The following is a 19,944-nucleotide window of genomic DNA, read 5'->3' as shown; positions in this document are numbered from 1 at the left end:
ACGCTTGTTTCCGGTCCAGGGAAGACATGGCTTGGCAGTTCGGGCTGGACTGATCGTATGAGGCACAGGGTCAAGACTGATTTGTATATAGCTGTGTCTGAATTGGGGTGGTTAAGTGAGCTAAAGAACGATGATGGATTTAACCCAGTTCTGTGATTGGGGGTGCATGTCAGAAAAGTTTCTGCGCTCTCTCCATCATCTCCTTGTGTTTGCCAAGTTCTCTATTATACAGCTCCCTCACACGCCTATGGCAGACATTCCTATCTGGCCTTTAAAAGCAAGAAACTTACAGCAGTTCAGACAATGACATCTCCTCATCCATTTGCAATACATCCTGTCTTTACAATTTATCTGTCAATGTTCAGAACTCACTATTTCTTGGGACAGGTGTGGTCCGTCATGACCCTTGAGAGGTAGTGTAGGGCTGGGTTGTACACCTTCCAAAATATGTGGTAATCTCTTCCAAGGAGTGCAACACCTTCCCCATTCCCAGCAAATTCCAGACCCCTTACTACCATTCCAAGGGACCTGACATCTCTCCCTGGCTAGCAACATCTGCTTTGCTTGAAGGCCTATGTCTACCAAATCATTGGCCTGTGCAGACTAACTTGAAGCATTTATCATATAATGACTGCAGTAGCATATCTCTGTGGTCTTCTATTTCGTCTGCAACCAACAAGCATTTACAATGCAACGTTCTCGCCTTTGCAAAAGTTAGAGCTATTGGCATTGTAAATGACAACATTTTTATTTATGTGCTGGTTTGAAAACAGATAAATAAATGGCATTGTCATTTACCATGCCAATAGCTTAATCTCTCGCAAATGCGAGACCTATTGCATTTGCAATGCAATAGGTCGCGTACTTACGCGAGTTTGAGGTATTGACATTGCCAGTAACAATGCGTTTTATTTATGTTTCAAAAACCAAAACCTAAATAAAAGGTCTTTCACACTGCTGTCTCTCTCACACTGCTGTCTCTCCCTAGAACACACATATGCTCTCTCTGACACTGCTGTTGCTGTCTTTCTCACACACAATGCTGTCTCTCACACTGCTGCATCCCCTATAAGATCCTCCCCCTGAACCCTCTTCCCATCCCCCCCATCCCCCCATTGTAAAATATATCTGCAAGTTGGCATGCCTGGGCAGTAATTTTGTGGCCGTCAATGGATCACTAGAAGCCCCCCTCCCCCCCCACCCCTCTAAACCGATTGACCACGGCAGTGCTAAAGTCATTAAAGTGTTGCAGTCTAGGCATGAGAGGAGAGGACGGGGCAGGCCCCGCCGGGGTGCCCGCTTTACCGTGCAGGAGAAGCCGAAAGCAGAAGACCTCGAAGAAGGATAGCGTACCGCACTGAAGTCCAGCAAGTCAACTCCTTGTCCGTCCCGATGGTGGCCATCTGCTGCTGATCTGCTGCTGCTGGGGGTTCATGTCAGCCAGTCTGCGAGGACCCGAAACACAGCAAGCAAGAGGGGGACACTCAAGGAGCTCGCAGGCACCGCCACTGCAAGTTAGGGGGTGTGCCCCATAATATAAAACGGGAAGTTAGTTCAGTTGTCCTCTGATTATCGTTTCTTTCCCTTTTCGCTGTTTTTGTTTATACAATTGAGTTTCTGGTGGGGGGGGGGGGGGGGTTCCTTTCCTCAAATCGTGAGTCCGGGTGTTTGTCACATGCGCCCTTCCCCTCCCTCCCAAAATGGCAAGCGAGCCCTGTCCTATTATGTAATATGTACCGGAGGGGGCAGCTTCTGGGGGAGCTTTAGAACACGCCTACCCCCTCAAGATGGGGGCGGTCGGGGCTCTTAAATCGTTTCCACAATTGTTGAGATTCTCCGGTCACTGGTCTTCCTGAGGCGGAAGAGTTGATCGGGTATATTTATATAAGAATTCATTTTTATATAGAGCGCTCTGCCCGCCTCTTGGCGTGCAAAATGTAGGCTGTCAGCAGGCGCGTTCATACACCACCAATGTCATGTTGAGTATGTACCAGTGTATTGGAAACATCTGAGGGTTAAGCTTACGTTCACGTTATGCAAAAAGAATGCAAAAAACACGTGATGTCATTTGTGTTCTGGTATCCTAGCACTCTTGCAACCATTTTTCACCCGCAAACCAGCTCCTTACACCGTGTGGAGGGGTGGGGGGACGCCTTTGGTTAAACAGATGAATAATAACCCTCGAAGTGTCCCAGGCTGTTCGGGCAGGGGTGTGGCAGATACGGGGCGGGAGACCACGGGGCCAGAGTGAGGAAGCTTGGCTAGGGAACCCCCTCCTTCCAGCCTGTGTGGGATAGGCTGTTAATAGCTGGGAGGACCTCCAGCCAAGAATAGCACTCCAGTTCTTTTATGAATGGAAGATGCCTCCCTGCACGCCTCTGGCAGGGCTGCGACTGCACCCGAGCCCTGGTACAGCTTCTTCAGCTGTGGTGCGGGCACCGTGCCAGCTTGCCCCTCCCAAAGAAAGCGACCCACTTTCGGTTTGGGATGGTTTTCTGGCCACAACACCCAGACTTCATTAAAGAGACGCCCGGCCGATACCGAGGCAGGGCTGTAGTGGGAGGCGCCCTCTGTGTGCTCCGCCTACTTTAGTGTACCGCGTGCTCCTCCCGACGCCTACTGCGGTCCTGCTCTCCGCTGCCCCGGGGATATTGAAACCCGTTGGGGGAGTAGGGTGTGTTTACCTTGAAAGCGCCGGCCTCTGTGCTGATCCCCACCCAGTGCCTGCCGGGGGTCCTGCGCTCTCATCTTTACACTCTAGGGTCTCGAAAGCTCATAAGTATGGGGGACGTGTCACCCTCTGCAGAGTTCCAGCTTTAAAATCTGTGCTCACGGGGCAGCACAGTGGGGCACACGCCCGTGGTGCCATCCTGCACCTCTCGCTCCTTTCGGGGGAGTAAACAGCTCAGTGGCTGGCTCTATCCTGCACCTCTCGCTCCTTTTGGGGGAGTAAACAGCTCAGTGGCTGCCTCTATCCTGCACCTCTCGCTCCTTTCGGGGGAGTTATCAGCTCAGTGGCTCCCTCGGCCAGAGGCAGGCGGCAAGGCAGACCCTGGTAACTGCCACTTCTGATGACAGCATTTGCTAAACCCTAGCCACGTCCGCTAACACTAACAGTGCGCATAGTTAAGCGTCTAATTTCATGCAATAGCACTTCAGTGTGGAAGTCTCTGCTGTGTTTGGAACGTACTGCAGCAAATACGTTGATTAAAAAAAGATAACTTTCTTCTTTCTCTTTTAGCCCCCTCCCTTTCAGACTGGGTGCCCGACTTCCTGCTATGGTAAAAGGTTCCTTTTCTTCTTTATGGGGCTATCTGGCCCTATAAAGAAGATCAGTAAGAACCCTTTTACGCCAGCAGGAAGTCAAGTAACCCAGTATGAAAAGGACGGGGCTTAAAGAGAAAGAAGAAGGTCACTGGGACCTCTTCTCCAATGGCTGGCCACCGTTTAGGACGCCAGCCAATGGAAAAGAGGAGCGGGCTTAACCTCGCTAGTGAAAATCCCTCTATCTCATTAAGTCTCGCCAGCTCGACTGCGCATGTGCGCAGTCTTTCGCAGGCTGAGACCTAAAAAGGAATGTATATAAAGGCAATGGCTCCACGCTGTGTGGTATTGTTACCTCTCACCCTGCCCAGCACAGTTAGGATCTTATCATATGTTGAGGGTTTTCTGACTGAGGTGAAAGGCCACCTATACATAAACATAACTCTTTAAGTATATTGTCCGTCCCACGTGCATAATTGATGTAGCTGGGAGCTGGAGAAGTGTGGCTCACTGGTTAGAGGAGGCAGACCTGGAAGCCGAGATCAGCCCGGGACCAGGGTTCAATTCCCGGCTCGGCGGGGTCTTGAGTCCTAAAAATGTCCATTGACTCGACAATTCTCGCTCCGGTGCCTACTCGATTCACGGGTTCACACTCTGCGACTCTGGGCAATAGCTTGCTTAATCTCCACAACGGCCCCTCGCGGTGGGATGCCTGGCTTCCACCTTGCGGATTCCCTGCCGGGGTTATCTCACAGGGGGATACCAGGACGGGTTCCCTAAGCAAGCGCTTAGAAACCGCTCGGTGATTTGCGCTATATAAATTCCTGTACATTTACATTTACTTTCTAAGTAGATCTCCTCACTGTTCCTATAGCGTGACTCCCAATGCCTTTTCCATACCCAGCTGGAAGTACCATCTAGTCTTCCTATATGCTTCTTGTATGCTTTTCTGGAGTTTGGAAATCAAGTGGGTATTATCATAACACTTTTTTCTTTTAGCAGCTTCTTGAATGGGGTCAGTAAAATAGTGGCCCTTTACCTTGATAGAGGGGTGAAAAATCCAGTCTCATACATGTTTATGTCTCTGATTTGTTGATTAGGACTTTTTCTTGCTTCTCCTGTTTTAATATTTTTTTTATTTGATGTTCAGTGAGAATGTCTCATATCTTTTTGCATCCGTCCGTCTGTGGTGCCCTCATTTATGAAAGGGTTAGGTTATGTCTTCTCTGCAGAGCTGAAGTGACAACTCGAAGGAGGCCATGATAGGTGTCTCCAAACAGCCCTCCAATTGTGGATTTGAAATGAACTTCCAAGTGTATTTACTATGTGCAGGTCCACCAAAGAGCATACATGTTTTCAGATCTGTGAGTTTGTGTGACAGTTTGATGAACTACGTCTGTTTCTGTCATGTTTATACTCCATTGTGAAATGCTCGGGAATACATCAAATTCCCAAAGAAGAGGAAGTGCCAGGAGTGATGTTTGGGTCAGAGAGTCACACCATAATTTCCTCCACAAACTTGTTAGCTTACAGGAATCAAACATACCTAGTTTGTAGGAATCCCTACCCCTTTCCACTCCCATATTACAGAATCTTCCTGCTGAAATGTTTCTCAAATGCAGACAAGGCAGGGCCCCATTAAACGTTCACTGTGGCTTTCTCAGTTTTTTTAGGCTAATTAGTAGCCACTGGCACTGTTACTCAAATATGAATTTACCTTTTGAAAAAAAACAAAGACCAGAGGCATTTGGCAAAACGTGAACAGTTGGTTTAATCAAACACCACAGGCGGGAGCACAGTTATAGCACCGGGGTCTGCTGACTGTCTCAAAGTACAATCATTTTGAGTGTTATTTCTTGAAGCATCATAAAAACAAATCATAGATCCTGTTTAGGGAGATGAATGTAGGCTTAGTTATGGAGCCATAAATTACTCTCACCTGATGACAAATTGTTGTAAATAGAATGGTAATTGATGACAGGATACTTCTAGTTGAATACACGTAGATTTATTGTAGGACACAGCTGAGTACACAACCTCGCTAGCTGACCAGACCACCAACTGACACTAGTAGAATTCTCAGGTGGAAGTAAGAACATACATAGGCATAGTGGTAGACAGAGAATGAGAGAACACAAAGAAAGGACTAAGACTACAGACAACCACATTACATGAAGAATCAATGTACAACACATCTCCCTCCTTTATAGAAAAGAAATGAAATAAAGCAAAAACAGAGATTACAACACCTACCCCATGTAGTACAAAAATGAGATACATAAATCTAATTAAGAACCACACAAGGTATCAGAAATATCACTAACACGAACGGAAAACAATAAGATAGAAGACATTTCATACTACACACTCCATCCCCCTCCCCTGGTGAAACCAAAACATGGTTTAGATGAGTGAAAATCAATGCAACAAGGAAAGGTGTCTACGCCCACAACCTCCCCAAACATGGGTACGCCAGAGGGTAGGTACACTTTCCACACTGACCCCCAAAACCCACAATGAGTTAAACAAACCAGGTAAACTTATATAAACTCACTTAGATAGAGTTCGTCAGGGGTATTGACCCTTAAAACAAGAATGAGGCACTGAACGTCAGCACCACATAGGGTATACCATGGGTACTGACTGGCCCCACACCCTCCCGAAAGAAGGGTACACCATTGGGTAAAAGACACCGCCCTAGGAAAGTACAGCCACAACAGCTCTTCTTACACTTTCCACAACGACCCACAAAACACACAAACTACAACATACACTACATAGGGTATACCATGGGTACCAACAGGCCCCACACCCTCCTCAAAGAAGGGTACACTATTGGGTAAAAACACCGCCCTAGGAAAGTACAGCCACAACAGCTCTTCTTACGCTTTCCACAATGACCCCCAAAACACACAAATTCACACCCTGGAACTAAAACTACAACATACCCTACATAGGGTGTACCATGGGTACCGACAGGCCCCACACCCTCCTCAAAGAAGGGTACACCATTGGGTTAGAACACCGCCCTAAGAAAGTATAGCCACAATAGCTTTTCTTACACTTTCCACAACGACTCCTAAAACACACAATCTACAACATACCCTACATAGGGTATACCATGGGTACCAACCGGCCCCACACCCTCCTCAAAGAAGGGTACGCCATTGGGTAAAAACACCGCCCTAGGAAAGTACAGCCACAACAGCTCTTCTTACACTTTCCACAACGACCCCCAAAACACACAAACTACAACATACCCTACATAGGGTATACCATGGGTACCGACAGGCCCCACACCCTCCCAGAGAAGGGTACACCATGGGTAAAAGACACCGCCCTAGGAAAGTACAGCCACAACAGCTCTCAAAACACTTTCCACAATAACACCCAAAACACACAATAGGTTAAACACACCAGGTATGATTAAATAAGATCTCCTAGATAGAGTACATCGGGGTATTTGCCTTTAAAACTAGAATAAGGCACTGAGTGTCAGAACAACCTCTCCATGAAGAAAACAAAAGGAGAACAGACCCTTGAAAGTGGATGAAGAGGGAATCACTCATACAACCTGAAGTAATTACTAATATGAAACCGGTTCAAAGTTCGTTATAAGTAGCTCTATGTGGCTCCATGAAGGTTGTCCTCTACCATTATCAACAAGTCAACCCAACCATAGACACAAGCATCGTGACCTGCAGCAGGCAAGACAAATCAAGTCTCATAAGTACCTTAGAAACTGTCATTGTGTACCTTGTGTTGATCAAGGACGAGCACTCTCATACCTCATTCAAGCACACAACTCTCTGTTGTGAATCTGGGACCTTAGACCTGGTACTTCTCTGTAAGCCCCACTGTCCCAAATTTCCTCAAGGTTCCGGGACTCAAAACCTTCTTCTTAATTCAACTGGAAGCTTCTCAGTCACAATCGCTCAGACACTCAATCCTCTCCTAGACTTGCTTCTGGACTCACTGTCCCATTTCAGATCTTTTTCTTTAAGTTCTGGAGTCACCACACTTACAGCAATTAACCTGTACATTCTCAGTCCTGAACACAGGTTTTAGACTCAACCTTATTCACCGACCCAGTTCAGAACTCACTGTTCCTGTTTCGGAGTCTCTTGACTCCACGCCACTATTCCGGACTCCTTCACTTCTCCTTGACATAGTTTGCCCTCTCCTGTTTAGATGCTAGAATCTTTGTCTTTTGATATGCTTCGTCCTCTCCCAGTATCACAAGCAATGTAAAGAAATTCATTTTCCTTCTTGAAGCTTTCACTTCAAAAGATGGATTAGTCCATCCTTGCTGTAAATCTTGGAACCTTTGTCCCAAATAAAGGCTTTCAGACTTTGCCTCCGTTGTGGACTTCTAGAATAAACTCTGACAGTTCCCGTCGTGGACGTTCAGTCCAAACACTCACTTGGAACTTTTGTCCCCGTTGTGGACTTACCGTCCAGAGTCACACGTGGATCCTCTGACCCCATTGTGAACTCACCGTCCCGAGTCTCATCTGGAACCTCTGTCCCCGTTATGGACTTACCGTCCAGAGACTCTGAGGTTGTGTACTCAGCTGTGTCCTACAATAAATCTACGTGTATTCAACTAGAAGTATCCTGTCATCAATTACCATTCTATTTACAACATTTTGGCGACGAGGATGGGATTGATGACAGGATACTTCTAGTTGAATACACGTAGATTTATTGTCGGACACAGCTGAGTACACAACCTCGCTAGCTGACCAGACCACCAACTGACACTAGTAGAATTCTCAGGTGGAAGTAAGAACATACATAGGCATAGTGGCCTCTGGATAACATGTCCAGATGTCCGGCCTGGGGCTTGCGTGATCGCTGTATGTGCTGGGTCCTGTTTGGCTGAGTGTTTCTAACTTTATGTGGCATCTAACTTTATGGTGTTTTGGGAACGCATGCCCCTACGGCCATGTGCATTTTATTGGGGCTAGTCTCCCTCCGTGCGTTGTGGTGTCGCTGTCTTATCTGTGGGACTAATCTGGAATATCTCCTTTTGTCCTGCTAGTTAGGTGCCACCCCACCTGTGATCTGTCAATCAGTCTCAAAGTTTGCCTGCCCACAAATTTCTAACTTCGAGCTGATGGAGAGGTCATTTCAGGAGATTTTGAGAACAGTGATTTGATTTTCGTTTTTATACACACATGTATTATTGCGTACATCAATATCAACACCACCATCATCCTTTGGATTAAGTTCACAACCATAGCTTCCTTTTTCTGTGCCTTAAAACTAGAGCTTCCAATTAAGGGTCAAAGTAAATAATGGTGCCAGACTTGTAACCAAAAACAGCCTTGGCAAAAATATGCAAACTAGGCATGTTTGTTCTTTTTTTTTTTTCTCTCTTTGTCACCTGCTGTGATACAGAGCGCTACATAATGAGGGGCAGCGACTGTGGGCCTTTACCACCCACCCTCCAATGGTTTCAGCAATTCCCCTTCCCTGATAAGATAAATGGCCAGTCTGGCACCAGCAAACAGCCTTTCCTTTTTGGGAATATTAATGCATCCTTAGAGCTTGGGGTTTGTAACCTGAGATCTGCTTTTAGACACTTAGAGGAAAACAACTCCTCCTTTCCTGACATCATTTGGTGAGATTCATTGCTGCAGTTACCTACTCATCAAAGCACTAAGTAGGAAGCTTTTGTTGTAGAGCCGCACATTTGTGCCTGAAGTTTTTAACTTATTGTAATAGTACTTGGCTCTGTACGTATTACTTGAAATCAGCAACGTTTACGTATGCACACCCAGGTCTAAGTTATAATTTTGTCTCCGTTAAACCAGTGTATTGTTAACGTGTTTTCTAGATCTCCTTTTCCCAAAAATAATTACATATGCCAGTGCAATAAAAATAACGAATATTCAGTTTAATTAGTCTGTGGTCACAGTGAACGTAATGTACATCTTTTCATTTTTTTTTTTTGATTCATGCTAATTTTCTGTTCTACCGCTGTTCATTTTCGTGTACATACAATCCTGTGCGTTATTATAATTATTTTTATGCATTTGCCTCTTGATTAATGGATTTTATCCTTTCATGAACACTGTTGATTTAATCTCGTGTATGTTTTCAAACATTTGTACTTTTATTAATTCCACTTCACTAAATGCATCATTGGTTGAGGGCCTCATCACTGACTTGTGCGCTAATAATGTTTACTGTTAATAGAATCTGTTTGCCAGTTAGGCCATTTTGGAAACTGACAGTTTGCGCTTATCAGTACTACCTTCTCCAGCTCATCCATTCTACATTGCTGTGAAGAGTGTGCCAAAGTAGAGAAGATTTTTCTTCTGAATTGTATCTGGAAACAGGTCACCAGTTATGTGTAAAGTTTTGATTTATCTAAGCATGCAAAACTAAATATCAAGCATAACACCCTTGACATAAATCCTGATTGCTCGCTAACTGCTAAATATCAAAGCCAAAGGTCTGGTTCTATCACAACTAACCTCTTGTTTATCCTATTTTACACCCAAGTGGGGTCAGATAAATTTAGTAATGTTTTTAATATCGCAAACAAAACTATTGAATTCCATTTTGCAGGAAATCTGTGACAAAAGCCATTGGAAACAAAGTCTGTGAACTCATTAGCTGCTTTATCAATAGTAACATCATGCTCCACTCCCAATGATAACATCATGCTCCAGTCCACTGAGATTAGTTTCCACATTTTACCACCATCTGAACAAACTTAAAAATCTCAAGTCAGATACCATCATCTCGCGCACCACCTCACTCCTTCCTCCTCACCCTTCATGTCTGCCTCCATTGACCTTGAGATTGTTGCTCTTCAAGTGAATACTACCAGTTTGAATACTCCTAATCTAGATGTTGATCAGGCTTGGAAATTAGCATCCACAATGATTGTCAATGGTAGACTGAACACATCTACACTGACCGATCAGAAGCCCATTATGTTACTGCAGCGGATCATCTTGCTTTCATCTCTTGAGACTTCCATTGAGAATGGGTCCACTGGCTAAACATGTAGCACATCTTGTGGAGTACCTCCTTCAACTATATTCTCACATTGCTATCTCCTTCTCCTTTCATTCCTCCGTACGAAGACAGCAGAAATGCTTCACCTGCCCAGGACATCATAAATACTACCCTACATATCATATCCACAGAAACATATAAATAATGCTAATCCTGATTTTCTGTCCATTTCTGCTGTCCAGAAATGGACAGAAATTCAGGATTAACATTATTTTTATTTTACATCATGACTTAGCTGCCATCACTTTACACCACCTACATCCGGTATCAAACAGCAGGATGATTTCCACTATAAGATCTTTATAAGCATCTGCATATCTCCTGAAGGACTACACACTTATACCAACTCTGTATTTGCTCTTGGTGTCTCAAATATTGTTGTTCATCTCAACACAATTATAACTAGGGAATGTACACTTGTTATCATACAAAAAACTTTACAGTACCAATTTCATCCACAACATCGCCAAACCGAGAATTACCAGGTGCAGCCATAGATCGATATGTAGAATCTCCCTGATCAGCACTCACCCAAACTTGTCCTCAAATGTGCTTTAACAAACTACTGATCTGCAGTTGAATTTCTTCTCTGATCTGTCCACTATGCTGTTTAATTGTAGATTCCAGTCCCAACCCACAATAAGTGACCCCATTTCAAAAGCTAGTGGCTTTTTGAAGGGTTGGCCTAATATATATTTCTTGGACAGAGTCTGGCATATACAACGCTACTAGCAAGACCCCATTTCTTCTTAATCTTCAATTAATGATTAGGCACTTATTCTTCTTATCGAAGAGCCGCCTCTAATGTGTGTAAACCCAAGAACCTCCAATGTGCCATCTTAGGGTATGCTGAGAGTAAATTTTCTCATGTCAGCTGTCTAAAGCGATGCCTAAATGTGTTTTTGTGCAACTAGTGAGTTTCCTATAAAAAGCAGATGTCCACCGTCATGTGGTGCAAAGACTGGAGGACACAACGTTTCTTGATTGGATCATTCAATCCATGGACTATAACAGATGCTCTCCTAACCATAATCAGACCCTAGGTTGCAGCTGCCCTTTGGGCCATGACCACGTCCTCTTGCTTAACTGTAAGGACTAGGATACTGTGTTGACAATAAACCTATTGATGTGAAAGCTCCAACATGGTGTGGGATATTAGCTTTTTATTTGCCTTTCAAGTGCTGTATTGCGAAGGCCATGAAGGAGCCTCACAGCAGGAGGCTTGCCCTACTCCATATTCATACGGGCCAAACACCGAAATTTAGTACGGTCTTTTTTTTACATTTTTTTTTTTTTAAGCACAGTGATCATATTGGCGTGCCAGGCTGCCTACATGGATTCTGCCAGAGACCTCAATATCTGGGTTTATGGTGCTGGGCCGTAGACTAGTTGACAAACTCGAGTCTGCTCAACAGATATAACGCTAAGATTCATCTCCTGTGTCCCCTTTAGATCCTCCTGTTGGACCTTGTGCATTTTGCATCCAAAGTTAATTCATATATATGAATTAACTTTGGATGCTTTGATTAAACTACACCATGGTCTTCTAGTCTGTGTAGTTTAATCCTTCACCTGTAGACCATCTGCAAAAGGCATATTTTACCTTCAGCCTGTTCTGCATTCACTGTAAATCTGCTAAGAGAACCCATGTATAATCTTAATTTAGTCTTGGTATCCACTTCACTCGGTCTCGTGCTTCGTTTTTATTTAGAGCCCCAAACCTGTGACTGCTCTGGTAGTGCCTGCTCTCTATTGTGGCTATGCAGGTGCTGCCTAGCATTGCCGGTCCCTGTGAGCTGGAGGTATTTGCAAACTGGAAAACTGCATTACAAGCAGTAAATTGAGAAGCTCCGGTTCTCCTGCAGCATAACACAATACAGTTCTCATTGTGCTCCCCTCTCCCAATATATTGATAACGATTTATAGTCTCTACTTAAAGTAAAGTTCTCCACTCCATTACATCAGTCAGTTATGTTGAAAAAATGTTAAACATTGGTGTAAGATATAGATGTGCACCAAAAAGAGAAGAGGTTACAGGAAAAAATCATTTCCTTAGTTGCACCATTCCAGGCTGTCTAGTTACTGTCATTGGTATGGAGATATTCTCATTTTAATGTAACTTTTTTGTTAGACTTTAGAGATATTGGTCCACTCGGAAATATGAAAATGGCCATCATTAGGCTATATAAAGCTTTAGCAGCATGGTTACTCCCACAGGTATGCTTTTAAAAATCTCACATCGTTTTTATTGAATTTTCCAGAAAAGAACAAATAAATAATAAACACAGTGCTAAAATAATAATGATCACAAGAATGCCGGCGAATAATTTAGAAACCATGGAAAATTACAAAAGAAGTAGAAAAAAAGTTGCTCAAGTGTGTTACAGTAGGAGTTGCAGTGAAGCCAGAAGGAAATACATGTGGTCTTTCAATCACAATCTTCACATGTGCTGTAAGAAAAATACAATACAAGTGTATCACAGAGGACATAGCATTTTTATAAATAATGTATTATAAGCCAACATTTTAAAGTACGAGATCCCTTGGACCTGTGAAGGTGCGGAGTTAGTCAACGAGATAATTTTCACGGTGGGTCATATGTGAAGGAAAAGGCATCATGGGACCTCCATAGTTTCCTATGTGATTTATGCCAGGGCTTGGAGTGAAGAGAGATGTTGTCAGCCCCTCTGAGGAAGGACAACCAGTCTTGCAGGACAACCAGTCTTGCAGGACAACCAGTCTTGCCACAACCTAAAGGAGACTTCTTTGGAATTTTTCCACTTGTTAGATAGTTAAATTCCCTTGGGGGGGGAGGGGGGGGGGGTGTCAATATTGAATGTTTTACTTATACCCAAGGTATGTTTTAAGACCGTTCTTTTCAAGCAAAATTCCGTTTAGATGCCCAGCATTCTGTTGGGATGCTGCCTAGACACTGCGGTCGACACAAATTGTTTTCTAACTGACCTATTTTTCAGGCTTTGCAGCTTGTTATTAGAGCTACTTTTCTGTGCCTGAATGATGCATATGGTCAGTGCCTCTTTAATTCCATGTGTAGAAATGATCAAAGCCTCAAGCTGTCTTGTTTTCTTTTGAGAACAGACAGCGTTACTAATGCGTGATATATTTTCGTGCATCAGCGAGTTTTGATAAAAGGCATCCTATTTATTTACAAAGATGAGATTTTCATGGTCTCACTATAGGTCCACAACACTGCTTCACAGTACCCTAAATGCGTCCTTGTATCACTTTCAACGTTTAATTTGGTAGTCCACTAAACGTGGCATTGCACTTGAGAATTGTATGGCTGAGCTGCAAGGGCTGTGATTCTATGGCAGGACCGAAGGCTCTGATTATGCTGTTTCCTTCTTCGCTTGTGTGAGTATTCTTGGATGTAACTGCTTTTAGGATTGATACTTTTCATTACCTTCTATGTTTTTTTTTTATTTGTTATGTTTTTTTTGTGTGTGTTTTTTTAACTAGTGTCTTTTATTATGAGCATGGAAGAAAAGTATTTGAAATCTTGATGTTCCTCCTTCCTGTATTTTCACAAGGAGGAATGGTTATGGTTCATTGGGCTAGCTGGTCATCTTGTTACTGATTTCAAGTTTCACTGTTACACAAGGAACTGTTCTTGTCTGTAACATATCTGTTTGTTTGTCAAAGAGGTTGGGTCTCTTTCAGACAGCCAGGATTCAGCTTGTCCATTTAACCTACCACCTGATCTACTTTACCGCATGTAAATTGCCTAATACCGGACTTCCGGTATATATGAAGCACAATATCTGTTCTCTTGATTTTGCTACAACAGTTGTTTTCATTGAGAATTGTTTCTGAATCACTTCAATAGTATGTGCTGCTTGTTTGGTGATTTCAAATTATGTATTGAGGCTCCAGTAGTGCATTTAGCTTAGGGTTCTGAGACGTCTAGTTTGCCACTGTTAAAGGCAGTTCGATTTTAAATCTTTATTTTATAGTCTTCCCAAACAAGGTGAATAGCAGCAAGAAAAGTTTGTAGTGTTTAGTTTTGTCTCCGAAGATGTGTCTGAAAAGTAAATCTATTTTAAAAATTAAATGGCTGTTATGGCTTTATTTTTGCTATAGCCTTTTCCTTTTTAACCCCTTCCGTGCGGCCGCGATTTTCCCCGTGTGCGGCCGCCGGCAGAACACGGGCGGGTAATGACGAACCCCAGCCGTCATCAGCACACGAGCACCGTAGTGCATGACGGCTGGGGTTCGTCACCAGCATGGAAGGGGTTAATACTTATGTTGGCTACTTAGAAAGGATTTCATAGTCTGACAACGCTATAGTGAATTCTGTTTTTGCGACTGTTGATGAAGGCCTTTGAGTTGTATTTCTGGTCTCTGCATCTTTAGCTTTTGATGCCACCTCACACTCAATAACTAAATGATTATGCTTGCTCCGTATATGCAAAATGCCATGTTTTTAGTCGTGAACTTGCTTGATTCAGGGTAGCGGACTAGTCCAAGAACTGATAACCATGATTTGTAAAAAGGAAAAGCCTTCCACAGATTCCACAATGTACGGTATGACGTGTGGAATGTTAATACCAAAAAGCCAAAAGTAGTGAGGTTCTTGCCATGCTACCGGTGTTTTATTTATACAAATGAGGCTAAGGATGTGTGTGTGTGTGTGCTAAGTTGTGCTTGGGCTAGGTTGATTAATTGAAAAACCAGGTCTTAGCTTCTTGCAGAATTTTAGAAGAGAGAGGGAGCCCCTGATTTACAGTGGGGGATTGTTCCACCCTTTAGGAGCGATGTAAGAGAATGCCTAATCGGGTTCTGTGTGTATGTGGGATGTGTGTGAGTAGGGCTCCTGCAGAGCGGAGGTACCCGGATGGTGTGGAAGGAGATTAAACTGTTGGTAGGTTGGGCCTAAGTTGTTTAGTGTCTTGAATGTGTGTGTGAGGAGTTTGAAATTATTGTCTTTGTGTATCTGGACCCAGTGGGGCTCCCTGAGGTATGGTGTGATGTGAGTTTTGTGTAGGAAGTTGATGATGAGTCTGGCTGCTGAGTTTTGCATGGTTTGTAGACTTCTGGTGAGTTGCTTGGTGATCCGGGGTGAAGGTCTTTTCATGTAGTCTAAGTTGCTGGTGACCAAGGTGTAATCTGGTGTTGCTTGGGAGGCATTTGAAGATCTTCCTCTACATCTTCTGGGTGTGGAAGCAGGATGCAGTGATTGTGATGCAGGCCTAGAGTAATCTACTCACCCTATCCCTTTTGGTGAGTTGGATGTTATCAGGGTGAGCTATTTTAGATACCACTAGCCCAGTCTGGGAGAGACTCAAGCTGACAATGAACAGGTGTTCTTTAAATCAGAAAGTGGGAGAGCTGTAAAGATGCATTTCATGTTGTTACATTTGCTATGCATTCAAAGACAGTGGCCAAATGTAAGCTCAGGCCTTCTTACAAATTGTTCCTTATTTTATCCTGGAGATCCTGTTTACAAAATAATCTAAATTTGGAGTCGGAGAAAGAAAAGTAAAGTGAACTGTCTGACAATCGTGTTGTATGCAATGAAAGGCTATAGGATGTCAGTGTTTTCTGACACACTTTTTAAATAGCTTGTAAATGAACTGTACAGATATTTCAAAATATATTTCAGTAGTTGAGAAACAACTTTTTTTCAGATTCTGATATGTGATGGAAACAAGTATTTTAATTGAAACAAATCGGAACATTTTACTTTGTAATGCGCAAATTATACGTTTTTTCTGAAACCCAATCTCTACATTATTGTTTGTACGCTATATAGTTTTATCACTAAAACTGCGTATCGGTGAGTACGTTTATGGGCGTTTTAATGGAAATGTGCTGTCTGTAAATGACAGTGCAGTACCACATCATGCTTTTGTAAAATATATTAAAAGTGAGATTTTTCAAACATAAAGTTAGAAACATTCCTGTCCCTCCATGATGACAACATTATGGATTAACCAAGAAGCATGTGAGGCGTCATGTCTAGCTTTTATGCGGGCTAGATTTTTTTAATAAATGGAGCAAAAGTTTAGTGTTATTAAATTAAACAAAATAGTTTTTGTACAGCATACATGCTGAGCTCGCATATTCGAAGGGGGTTCTCATATTTGATAAAGAAGAAAAAGGCGGATCAATAAAATATTTGCCTAGGATTGCACAATTTAAAACCAGTTTGAGTCAAGCACATTGCAGATCGAATAGATTATTCAAGTCACTAGACCTGCAGGTCTGGTAAAACTTTTATGATTTTTCGAGGCCATGTCTTGTCTGTCTGATGATTCAGAGGTTCCTGGCATGGGTGTTGGTTGCTGGTGTTGGCCAGTTACCAGTTGGAGTACATGTGTACAGGAATTTATATAGCGCAAATCACGGAGTGGTTTCTAAGCGCTTGCTTAGGGAACCCGTCCTGGTATTCCTCTGTGAGATAACCCCTGCAGGGTAGAAAGCCAGGTATCCGGCCGAGAGGGGCCGTTGTGGAGATTAAGCAAGCTATTGCCCAGAGTCGCAGAGTGTTAACCCGTGAATCGAGTAGGCACCGGAGCGAGAATTGTCGAGTCCATGGACATTTTTAGGACTCAAGACCCAGCCGAGCCGGGAATTGAACCCTGGTCCCGGGCTGACCTCTGCTTCCAGGTCTGCCTCCTCTAACCAGTGAGCCACACTGCTCCACTGGTAATCTTGTTTTGCCGGAGATCACAATTTCTGTCTTGCCAGTGTTGAGCTTGAGACAGTTAGATTTCATTGTGGAATGGGAGTGTGAAATCAATTTTTGTTACCATCATATCTTACCAAAGTGCCTGTAGATTGAATAGGCATGAAGACTGTATAGTACTTCACCATGCGTAGAACTGATTTCTCCAAGGACACCCCTAAGATTGAATGGGCATTAACACTTCACCCTTTCTCTACCTCGAATGTTAGATTCTTCGTGTGTGTGTGTGTGTGTGTGTGTGTGTGTGTGTGTATATATATATATATATATATAATTATCCAACATCCACAACATGGATGTTGACACGCCAACAGTGCAGCTGAACGCGCTCACCAGCGTGTATTCACAATTCCAGGCCTCTTCGTAGGAACAAGAATAGATCGGCACTCAAGGAGTTTCTTTGGGTAAACTTAGCTTAATATGCAAGCGATAAACACATTTCGGCTCATCCGAGCCTTGCTCACAATAAACGACGTTGCCATGTTTAAAAAATGTAAATACTTCAGCACTTGTAGTAAGCACAGACAATGGACCAATCTTTTTCTTTGCACTGTTGGCCATAATAGCACTTGCAAGTTACCTCATACATTGAAAGAACAAAATAAAAATAAAGTTAAAATAAAAGGCTCTGTTGGCATTATTTCAGTTAATGTGACTTTCAACATTATGTCAATTTACACATTGAGATATGGTAACTGATAATTTTACGTACACCAAAATACACAGTCAACACCACAGAACTGATCAGTGGCTGCATACGTTCATGAATTTAGGTCCCCTCATCATCATATTCAACCCAAGTGGGGTGCAATACTGTTTAACATATATATTCTCTGAACTTTAGAATTGAAGAAGAGAACCTATATTGCATCTGCCATATTGGCACTTGTATATTACCAAATCCATTTGAAGAAGGTGATATCACAAAGCAAATCTTACACTAGCATTATATACAATTCATTACAAACAATGTTGCTCATAATGCCCAATTTCAATTGCCAACCATGAATAAACTTTACACATGGAGATGAGGTAACTGCTCTACTATTCTCATGTAAGAAAAATAAATAAAAGAACAAATAAACATGCAGGCCTCCTGCCCAATATGTGGCTGCATGCAAATGTTAAATGGAATCAACATAATCAACCCTTGTTTGGTACACTAATGTTTACGATAAATGAACACTAATATAAAGACAAACATAATACTTATTATGTGCACCTACTGGCAGAGTAATTCTGTCTCGAGTATATCACACCAGCCTCATCTCCCTAGTGGGTGAAGTGATCATCTGCCGGTACCACTCTAGAGTGCTGTATCTAAAGGAAGAAAAAAAATTAAACCATTATAAAAGTTAAAACCCCTAACGTCTCTTGTCGGGCTTTGAGGCAGACTTGAAGTAAACATCATGCATTTTCTTCTCAATAGAAAATTAAACAATTCCTTATTGGTATTCAATCCTGGAAGCTCTTTGCTATCCATTTCTAATATCAGACTTGCTTCACATCGCCTCAGTCCTAGCTCTTTGTTGCCACCTCTCCAATGTTTGGGTACATGTATCACACCACCATACTGTAGTTTCTCATCCCTCTGATGCGCTTTTTCGAAGTGTTTTGTAACACTTATCTGGTATCTACATTCTTTATTGCGCTAAGATGTTATAGTATCTTTTTGTGTAGTGGTAAAGTCGTGCTCCCCACATAAACCTTATGACACAGGCATTCTAGCATTTAGACTACAAAGCTCATCTTACACGTGATTCTGCTTTTTATCCGTAGTCCTGTCCTGCACCCTGTGTCCTAGGTGGTTCCATTTTTTCCCTGTTTGCACACCTTGCATTTCGAGCATCTCACATCTCCCTCCTAGGGCTTCAACCATTTAGTGCTTCTATGTGTTAGTTTTATGTCACTCTTTACAAGATGGTCTCTCATGGAGGGTGCTCTCCTATAGCTTATTTGTGGTCGCCTTTCCACTTTAGACCTTATGGTGGGGTCACTTCTCACTAGAGGCCAGTGTCTGTTTAATGCTGCTGTGACTATCTTGTGTTTATGGTATGTCATAATTTCTTGCGTCTGAGAGGATTTCCTGCATGTAATCTCTGTTCCTGAATTTTTCACACATCTCTACCTCCTTTTTTTTCATATTCTTTATGCGTACTGCCCAGTCTCCACGCTCTAAAGAGCTGTCCGAAAGGTACGTTTCTAATGAGTGAGCAGGGATTGAAGCTTTGGGCATGTAGTGTACAATTCTCTGCTGTAGGTTTTCTATAAAGTGTTGTAGTTAATTTTTGATCTTTAATCCTGACCAAAACATCCAGAAACTCCATTCTACTCTGGCTTATTTTGTGCGTAAATGACAAATTCAATTCATTCACATTTATTTCTTTGAGAAATTCTTCTGCCAATGCACAGCTCCTTCTCCAGATCACAAATAATTTGTCAATAAAATGTACCCATAAGGTGATATGAGCATACCATTTCTCCAGTTTCACACCTCCAATCACCTGCTCCTCCCACCACCCCATACACAAATTAGCATAGCTGGGGGGGAAGCAGGTATACAGTGTCGTTATACGGGGAAAGTAGCGAGATTAAAATTTGCTAGTCATACATAGCTAACATAAGTATAACTTGCACCACCATAGATTTCAGATGTCATCTGTGATGTAATATGTGAGGTCATAAGCAGTGCATCACAGTGATTCAAGTTATACTTACGTCAGTCACGTATAATTTGCGAATTTATGTGTTTTATTTTTCAAACAGTTGTCCTTTTTCAGTGAATTTCTAATGCTTTTTTGAACGCAAGTTACAATCTTTCTACCCTCCTTATAAATAACTTCACTTTTTATCCTTTGTGTTTTTTAGTGTCAGTCAAAGAAATGTTTATTTGGACCGGTGGTCTTCAGACAACACAATTGACATATTATCACCTT

General features: G+C 42.7%; 1 protein-coding gene across 1 annotated transcript in view; it reads left to right on the top strand.

Moving 5' to 3' along the window:
- TFB2M (transcription factor B2, mitochondrial) overlaps positions 1 to 19,944 on the top strand; it is a 117,948-nt gene that overhangs the window by 6,626 nt on the left and 91,378 nt on the right. The window lies entirely within an intron of this gene.

The sequence above is a fragment of the Lissotriton vulgaris genome, chromosome 6 (assembly GCF_964263255.1).
Source record: "Lissotriton vulgaris chromosome 6, aLisVul1.2, whole genome shotgun sequence".
Lineage (NCBI taxonomy): Eukaryota > Metazoa > Chordata > Amphibia > Caudata > Salamandridae > Lissotriton > Lissotriton vulgaris.
This window is presented reverse-complemented; position numbering and strand designations above follow the sequence as displayed.